The sequence below is a fragment of the Trichomycterus rosablanca genome, chromosome 4 (assembly GCF_030014385.1).
Source record: "Trichomycterus rosablanca isolate fTriRos1 chromosome 4, fTriRos1.hap1, whole genome shotgun sequence".
Lineage (NCBI taxonomy): Eukaryota > Metazoa > Chordata > Actinopteri > Siluriformes > Trichomycteridae > Trichomycterus > Trichomycterus rosablanca.
Window position 1 is genome coordinate 14,301,810 of NC_085991.1, and position 9,755 is coordinate 14,311,564.

The 9,755-nt window shown below is 36.1% G+C and overlaps 1 non-coding gene across 1 annotated transcript; it reads right to left on the reverse strand.

The window, feature by feature from the left end:
* Positions 1-8,049: 8,049 nt before the first annotated feature.
* On the reverse strand, positions 8,050-8,121 carry trnap-agg (transfer RNA proline (anticodon AGG)). Its single transcript has one exon. It is a non-coding gene; the product is annotated as a tRNA-Pro (tRNA).
* Between the last annotated feature and the right edge of the window lie 1,634 nt (positions 8,122-9,755).

Genomic DNA, 9,755 nt, shown 5'->3' on the forward strand with positions numbered 1-9,755 from the left:
TCATGGTCAAACTGTAAAAGTGACAGTAGAACTATGAACTATTATGGTTCAACTGTAAACTTAACAGATTTACTGTAAACTTCACAGTCAATATTATTAAACACTGAAAAGGTTAGAATGAACTTCATGGTAACATGAGAGTTCACAGTTGTACTCATGGTCAAACTGTAAAAGTGACAGTAGAACTGTGAACTATTATGGTTCAACTGTAAACTTAACAGTTTTACTGTAAACTTCACAGTCAATATTATTAAACACTGAAAAGGTTAGAATGAACTTCATGGTAACATGAGAGTTCACAGTTGTACTCATGGTCAAACTGTAAAAATGACAGTAGAACTGTGAACTATTATGGTTCAACTGTAAACTTAACAGTTTTACTGTAAACTTCACAGTCAATATTATTAAACACTGAAAAGGTTAGAATGAACTTCATGGTAACATGAGAGTTCACAGTTGTACTCATGGTCAAACTGTAAAAATGACAGTAGAACTGTGAACTATTATGGTTTAACTGTAAACTTAACAGTTTTACTGTAAAACTTCACAGTACATTTTTTCCTGGGAATGGTACAACATTGTACAATTTTGTTTTATTAAAAGAATAATTTAAAAAAAATTATGTTATTTAATTAATAAACTAAAGAATGAAAATAAATTACAGTGGAACCTTGATTTAACGGAATTAAAAGGGGGGTGGGGGGGGGTGGGGGGGGGGGGGGGGTGGACACTGGTCCGTAAAATGCGATTGTCCAAAACAGTGAGGTTTTTTTTCCAGGGGGTGCGAAAATATACACAAACACACCACTGAGGTCCACAAAAGTGCTACACATGCACATATAATAAACAGTCAAATGAACAACATAAATAGATGTAAATATGTAATGTAAAACCTGTAAATAAATATTAAAATTGGTGAACTGTAGTACTGGGGAGTGTGGTGAGGAAGATCATTTTTTTGTCGTGATCGTATAGTGGGGACTCTATTACTCTATTACTAAGTCTGAAGCACTGCTCACAATAATGCTAAACAGTTTATTAAACATATCATCAGTATAACAGATCAATTTAACTTACTGATTAAATCAGATTTTAATAACATGTAAAAACATTCACTTCAACAACAAGCTGGTATAAATATTAGTAGGTATTAATAAACATGCTTGCAGCGTTCAGATGACGCAGCAGTAAAACACACAAGCACACGAGCGCTGACATCTTGAACTCGTGAGTTTGAATCTAAAATTACCATAACTGAGGTAAAAATGGAGATCAGTGCGTGACTCATAAAAACCTTTCTAGGTACTACAAATAATCGAGACTAGAAAGAAAGAAACTACAGGGTGTCCCAAAATGAACTGACATTTTTAATAAAACACATTTTTTGAACATTAATAATGTTTTTGCTTTATTTAAAAGTAAAGACATGGAGGTTATGTATGAAACAAAACATCTGACAAATGACCCCCTTGACCGTGACAGCACATGTTCACTCTTTTGATTAAATTTTTCATGACACGTTGACATAATTGCTGAGAAATTTCAGCAATGTTGTGTTGAATTTCTTCTTTGATGTCCTCAATGGATTGTGGTTTGTTGGTGTACACTTTATCCTTAAGATAACCCCAAAGAAAGAAGTCTAACGGTGTCAAGTCACATGATCTTGGCGGCCAATTCACATCACCATTTTTAAAGTGAATTTTTACAATTTCTACATGCTGTTCGATTGTGTACCTTTTCATTAATTAACCTCAACGTTTACTAATGACAGCAATTTAAAAATCTCAAACTTAGGTTTTGCCGTGAAAAAATGGCAGCAAATTTAAAATGTCAGTTCATTTTGGGACACCATGTAGAAGTGTACTTTAACTGACAGAGTATTTTAAAGTAAATATATTTGATGTCAATCTTCGTTATATTTCTAATGTACTCGGAGCATAGTAGCATAATCGGAGCACTTGGAATACTGATTAAATGTGTTTAAAACATGAAGTTAAAAACTTATTCAGTAGTGTATTTAAAATTGAATTAAATATACTTTAAAAAGTCCCATTTTAGTACAGTGTAGTACACTTAACACAATTAAAGACAAGTTTTTGTATTATTTTTGTACAATTAAAGTATAATAAGTACAAAAATTGTTGTTCCATTTTAACTATAGCTGTACACTATAGTGCATATTAAAGATTAGTATCCTTAAGTCTACTTTTTTCCACTACATGAGCTACATGTCAAAACTTTTATGGTTTATTTATTTATATATTTGTTTATTTATTTTTGTGTGTATGTAGGTGTTTGATTTGGTAAGTACACTATTATTTGGGTTCACTCATTTGGGGTCTCTGTAACGCTTCTTTATTTCTTAAAAATTTAAGAAATTAATTTACATTTTCCACTACTATGAAACTAAATCCAAATAGATACTGATGTGTGTAGTTATGCTGTAGTATCTTCACTTCCTGTGTGTGGCTTCCTGGAGATGTAGGTGTCGAGTTTCATACAGAACTGTTATACTCACAAAGCTGTGTTCAGAAATGCCTCAACTATGCAACTTGCTGCACATTTGGAGATACATAACACTGATTCTCACTGTAGCATCAGGTAATAATAAACAGATTTATTAACAAATACTAATACATTATTGATTTATTACATTGTGTTTGCTGACAAATGAATTTTGTTTAACATTATTTTCTTTTTTTCTTACAACAGGTGGTTTTGCAGATGAAATTGGGCCAATAGATGCCAACCTTGTTGCAAAAGAAACAGGGACTCTTACTCTAAAATGTTCATATCAGTCCAGAAGCACAAACATTGATCTTTACTGGTACAAACTAAATCCTAACAGCGCACCACAGTTTTTACTGTATAAAGGTGCAAAATCACGTAGTGATCAGGAGTACAACCCCAATGACTCTCGATTAGGGTCAAACACAGACGATACATCTACTGAACTGATTATCCACAGTCTACAGCTGACAGATTCTGCTCTCTATCACTGTGCTCTTCAAGTAGTAGCCCAGTGATACAAAGCTATTGAGATGCTGTACAAAAACTCACATATTTGAAGTTCCTCATAGCTCCGAAGATCAAAGTTTTTCCTTTTACACCTTATCAGTTAACCACACACACACGTACACACACACACAGCACAATATAAATAGCACCTGTTCTCTCTGAGTGATTGTTAGTATCTTGTATTATTTAACAAAACATGATATTTAACACCCATAACAACCTTGTAAACAGTGATTGGTAATTGTTATGTTAATTAACCTGTATTTAACTTAGTATGCTACTTAAGCTAATTATATACAACCAAGCTCAGTGTGCCCTAGACATGCAAAATAATCTTAATAAAATAAATAATACATTTATAAATATATGAATAAATAAATATATAAACAGATAAATAAATAAACAGTTCAAAAAGGTTTGTAAATGGTTTAAATAATGTAGGACTCTGGAATCTCATGGAACCTGAGACCTCACAAAAACTAGTCCAGGAAATCACAAAAAGATGCCAAAAACAGCTATAAAACTGCAGGTGTCTCTAGTCAGCTGAAGTCAGAATTCATCGCAGATTGACTGAAAGACAGTGGAAATGTTTTCTTTGGTCAGCTGAGGTTACCTTTTCAAATTCTACTTAGCAAAGAAAAAGGGACCATGTGTACTGCTATCAGCAAAAGGTACAAAAGCCAACATCTGTCATGGTACATCAGTGCTCACAGCATGGGTGATACATATAAAAGTATTATTGGGAAAATAACAAATAATTGCTCTTTTTCACTTCCAACACAATCGGCTTCTAGATACCCAACAGTAATGATCAGTTCCTTTTCTCTAAATGTTCACTTTCTGTTTTTCCATCAGCACAGCAACAACAATAATGGATCACAGCTAAAATAAAATCTGTTACTGTAGTAAAAACTCCTGAGTGGTTATACTGGAGAAAAATTATGTTAAGTAAGAAAACATAACATGGGTGTAATGCCTAATTTACAAATGTGTGTGTGTGTGTGTGTGTGTGTGATTGTGTAGGACTTCTGATATAAAGATGATTGCATGCACAAGTGATGAAGCGAGTCAGGGTGTGAGAGTCTCCATCATTCGGTACAAAGGAGTGTAAAAGACCTCTCTAACTTTGGATGGATTTTGCAAATCACCCTTTAAAGCTGTTTGCTCTGTTTTATGTAACATTTTTGTTTCTAAACCATTTGTGAGTTTGGAAAACTTCTATATGCAAAATTTTTGAGTGGTTGCAGTTTTCAATTTTCTCTGTTATAATCCAAAACATTTAAACACAAGAGTAACATAATGACAAATAAAAGGTCACACTGATTATTGAAAATGTTCTTTATCTCTTACATCCACGTTTTATACTGTATTCATTAAAGTGAATATGGAAAGTGAGACTTTTGGAATAACCATATCTGATTGGTTGACAATATGACAGGACTTCTGGTTGCTGCAATTTGATCAGACAAAGAGTTAGAAGAATTTTCACAGGTCAATACTGCAATCTGATTAACTGTTAAAATGTTATGAAACACATCTGTTCTGTTCACAATGTAACACTGAACACAGGGAATAATGCTGAAAACCATATAAACAGTGACCAGAGGTTTTGCTCCTTTTGCTGTGCAGCATTTAATCTATCAGCTACACCATCCTGCCATTCTATATTGTAACAGTGACATTCTATGAAGTTTTTAAACAAATACATCCAGAGCTCTATTATACTTTTTGTGATCTGGATCAGTTGTGTGTGTTAATTAGTATTGAATAAAACAGTCAGTTAGTGAGCTGTTCAATCAGAATAATTATATAGGAAAATAAACAGAAGGTGGCAGCATCCATCTACATTTTACTATAATCTGACCCAGCTGCAGATGTGAAGAGGAAGTTGAAGTAAAGACGGTAAAGAGTTCAAACCTACATAACTGCAAGATGAACAATGTAACACTGTAATTCAGTCATGACACTGCTTACACATCTCTGTGTTCTTCACATTATTTTAGGTAAGACTAAGTATTTATGTTTATATTCAACATCAGCTAAATACACAGTAATATTTTACATTCATTTTACATTTATATCTGATAGAAATAAAGAAAATAAAGAAATCTGATTTATCTTTTTCCCTTTTATACAGGTTATAATTCTGCAGCAAAAATTCAGCCACTTTCTACAACTGAAAATGTCCTGGAGAAAACTTCTGTTACTTTATCCTGTAATTACAGTGATGGTGGTGGTGATGATTATTTGTTCTGGTATCGTCAGTACTCAACATCCAGACCAGAATTCATCATTTTGATTAGTGAACTAAAAACTGAAAGAAAAGCTGATCCTCCAGTTCCAGGAATATCTGTAAAGATAAATGAAGATAAAAATCGAGTGGATCTGAACATCATCTCTGCTGCAGTATCAGATTCTGCTCTCTACTACTGTGCTCTGCGGCCCACAGTGACAGGAAATCATTCTATACTGTACAAAAACCAAACACATAAATGAAACTTTTTCATTTCATTAAGGATATTCTCTTTTGTCTGAAATTCACACAAGCTTCAACTTTAGTTCCACGACAAAACAAAACATTTCTACTATTGATGCTTCATTCTTTCTTGAGTTTTGGTATTTTGCTTCTTTCAGTGGTATTCTTTAGATAATAGTAAGGCAATTGTAAAATCATGGTAAAATCATGTATTATTTAAGCATTTAGTCATACATAGATCTTGAATACATTATTTGTGGTAATACTGAACAATTTACAACATACACAAATCAGCAAAGTATTTTAATTTTATGTTCATCGACCAAGTCTGATAAGTCTTGTGGTTCGTAACATGGTGCATTACAATGCAGTAGTCATTATACACACACTACATGAGCAAAAATATAATTAGGGTTCCACATTGTATTCTAATCTAAACCGACTAAGAAATAATTATAGATTCTTTATATGGTCATTGCACTTGTGGTCACTGTCCCTTTTTTGTTTTAAAATTCTCCACACATTCTCTATTTGGGACAGGTCACGACTATAGGCAGGCCAGTCCAGTACCCCTACCCTCTTCTTCTGCAGCCATGCCTTTGTAATGTGTGCAGCATGTGATTTTGTCTTGGTGAAAAATGCATGGACATCCCTGGAAGAGATGACGTCTTGAAGGCAGCACATGTTGCTCTAAGATCTCAATGTACTTTTGCATTAATGCTGCCAACATAGAAGTGTAAATTACTCTTGCCAAGGGCACTGAGGCACCCCCATACCATAATAGAACCTACCATTTAAACTGGTTGCTGATATCAGTGGCTTTTGTGAATGTAACTCCGGATTGTAGGGCTGGACAAAGGTTTGCCAAAGTAATCCCTCACCCATAAAGTGTATATGAACTATTGATGATAACGGTTCTTGATACAGTGTCGCCTGAGAAATTGGACATTACAGGTGTTCATCCTAGACACTAAATTCCTCCAAATTCTGCCAACCTTACATAAATGGCCAGTCGTGGATCAGCTGGTTTAGCATATGTGGTCTGTTTTGTGGCTCGTACAATCAGCCCCAGAAACTCTGGTTTTGATCCAGCTTTTTGATGATACCAGTGGAGACTACATGGTAATCCTGTAGTGTCGGCCCTTGTGTTTTGTTCATCATTAACGATAGCCTTAATGATGGGCGTGTCCCTTTGTGTTTTAAACACTCTGAGGTTCACCTGCTCATCAAAAAATCAAACCTAGATCCCACCTCCTTCTCTAATTATAGACCAATTTCCCATCTGCCGTTCTTATCAAAAGTTTTAGAGAAGGTCGTCTATCTCCAGCTGTTACCACACTTAGCTGAGAACAATATTTTGGACAAGTTTCAGTCGGGTTTCAGGGCTCATCACAGTACAGAGTCAGCTCTACTCAAACAAATTACTCGACAAATTAATCCAGTTGTAAAAAGTAGCTATCACCAATTAAGACGCATTGCCAAATTGAAATCTGTTTTATCACTTAAAGATCTTGAGACAGTCATTCATGCCTTTATTACGTCACGCCTTGATTACTGTAATTCACTTTACATGGGTGTCTGTCAGTCTTCTTTGACCCGGCGGCAGCTTGTCCAAAATGCCGCCGCTAGATAGATTACTGGTATGAAAAAACGTGAACACATCACACCTGTCATGGCCTCCTTACATTGGCTCCCCATCAAATATAGGGTCCAATTTAAAATCCTCCTGTTTGTATTTAAGGCACTTCACGGTATGGCCCAGTTGTACATCAGTGACATGTTATGTCCCTATAAGGCACAAAGGACACTCCAAACAAATCTTTACTAAATGTACCTCAGTCTCACTTAAAACACAAGGGTGACCGTGCTGTTTCAGTCACTGCTTTCAGACTGTGGAATTCACTACCTCCTGGAATTAAATCCCAGACTTCAACTGATGCTTTTAAAACTTGTCTTAAAACCTACTGTACCTTTTCTCTCTGGCATATGAAGGTGGTTAACCTAGTGATTCTTTTATTCTGCTGTACAGCACTTTGGTTAGCTTTGGCTTTTAAATGTGCTTTATGAATAAATTAAAAACTTAAGGCATAGAATGATATGGCAAAAAAATCAGCATTTAATATTTTAATAATAGTTAGTAATATTTATTTCTTTTTCTACATAAAACAAACGTTATGATGTTTTGTGTTATCAGCTATTAATAATAAAGATTGAAAGAAATTTACGTTGACATGAGATTTTCCTTGTCGTGTTGACTTCATACTCTGCACTGTTTGACTTTCCTTCACAATGACAGTGCTTTACATTTAAACATGGATTCACAAAACCTCTCGATGGCTTTTAGAATAACTCTGGCAGCATGATTTTATAAAGGTTTTTTGTTCGTTTTAATTGTACAAGGACAAAGTTTAAGCTAAAGGTTAGAATTTTAATAATGTGGCATCCACGAAGAAAGCTGTTCAAGTTTTGCCATTTAATCGTCCTGTTTCATTTCCATTTGCACACTGAGATTAGAACCTGAAGAGGCAGTTGATGAATTAAATGTGGGCAAACAAGGGCTCGTCCTGGATTTGAACCCGGGACCTCTCGCACCCTAAGCGAGAATCATACCCCTAGACCAACGAGCCAGCCCACACACATGCCAGGGCATTTCTTTGACCTCTGTGGCTTAGCGTTAAAACCATGTTGACTGGTTGCACTGGGAAGTGTATTCATGACAAAACAAAATTCAATGCAGAGCTAAATTAAAGCATTTCTAACAGTTTAAGCATGAGGTGTCATTAAAGACTCGCTTTGTCAAATTAAAAGACTTGGGAGAATTTGACAGGAGCTGTGTGCAGTCCCACTGACTTTATGCTTCACACTGTTTATGTTATGTATCATGTTTATCCACCCAAACTGTACAATACAAACGTTGTGAGCTGTCTTTATGTAGCCGGTGTGTATGTGCTGGTGAGACTCAGCTTCACACTCAAATACCCCTCTGCGTTGTGAGACAAAGGACAAGAAGACGACTGGACATGCTCTGCCATTCACCTGGGAATTTATTCTGTATATAAAATGAGAGTATCGAATTACCAGCATACAATGAATTCCCTCACATGCACAGCACACTTCCTATAGCACTTCCAGCGCAAACTCAGTATAAAATATTTACATCAATAATATATATACCAGGGTGGGCCATTTATATGGATACACCTAAATAAAATGGGAATGGTTGGTGATATTAACTTCCTGTTTGTGGCACATTAGTATATGGGAGGGGGAAAACTTTTCAAGATGGGTGGTGACCATGGTGGCCATTTTGAAGTCGGCCATTTTGGATACAACTTTAGTTTTTTCAATGGGAAGAGGGTCATGTGACACATCAAACTTAGTTTTAACGTAACTTTATTATTTCATGAGTTATTTACAAGCTTCTCTTTGTTTACAGCCATTGACATGTCGCAGAGGTTAACACGTGAGGAGCGGATAGAAATTGTGTTGATGTCTGGTGAACGCAGTACCCGGGTCATTGCAGCAGATTTCAATGCAAGACACCCTACGAGACCACCCATCTCCCATGCTACAGTTAGCAAACTGCTTGCCAAGTTTCGTGAAACTGGTTCAGTGTTGGATTTGCCAAAATGTGGACGCATGAAAACTGTCACTAATGAAGAAACATCAGTGGCTGTCCTAGCTTCATTCAGCAAGAGCCCACAGCGTAGCACTCGCCGCATGTCACTGGAGAGTGGCATCAGTCGAACATCCCTTCGGCGGATATTATCTACTCACAAATGGCACCCTTACAAACTCCAGCTGCTGCAGCATCTCAACGAGGATGACCCAGATCGGCGCACTGAATTTGCAGAATGGGCAAAACAAAAATTGGAACAGGACCCTCAGTTTACACAGAACATTTTGTTCAGTGATGAGGCAAACTTTTATGTGAATGGTGAAGTTAACAAACAAAACCACCGCTATTGGTCTGACACTAACCCACATTGGATAGATCCCTCCAAGACTGTTGGAACACAAAAATTGATGGTATGGTGTGGTATATGGGGTACAAAGATAGTGGGGCCATTCTTCATCAATGGAAACCTCAAGGCCACTGGATATTTGAAATTGCAACATGATGATGTGTTTCCCTCTTTATGCACTGAAGCTTGCACGTTCCCTGAGTTTTTCCAGCAAGATGGTGCACCACCACATTATGGGTGTCAGGTCCAAGCATTCCTAGATGAACAGTTTCCTGGAAAGTGGATTGGTCGTCGTG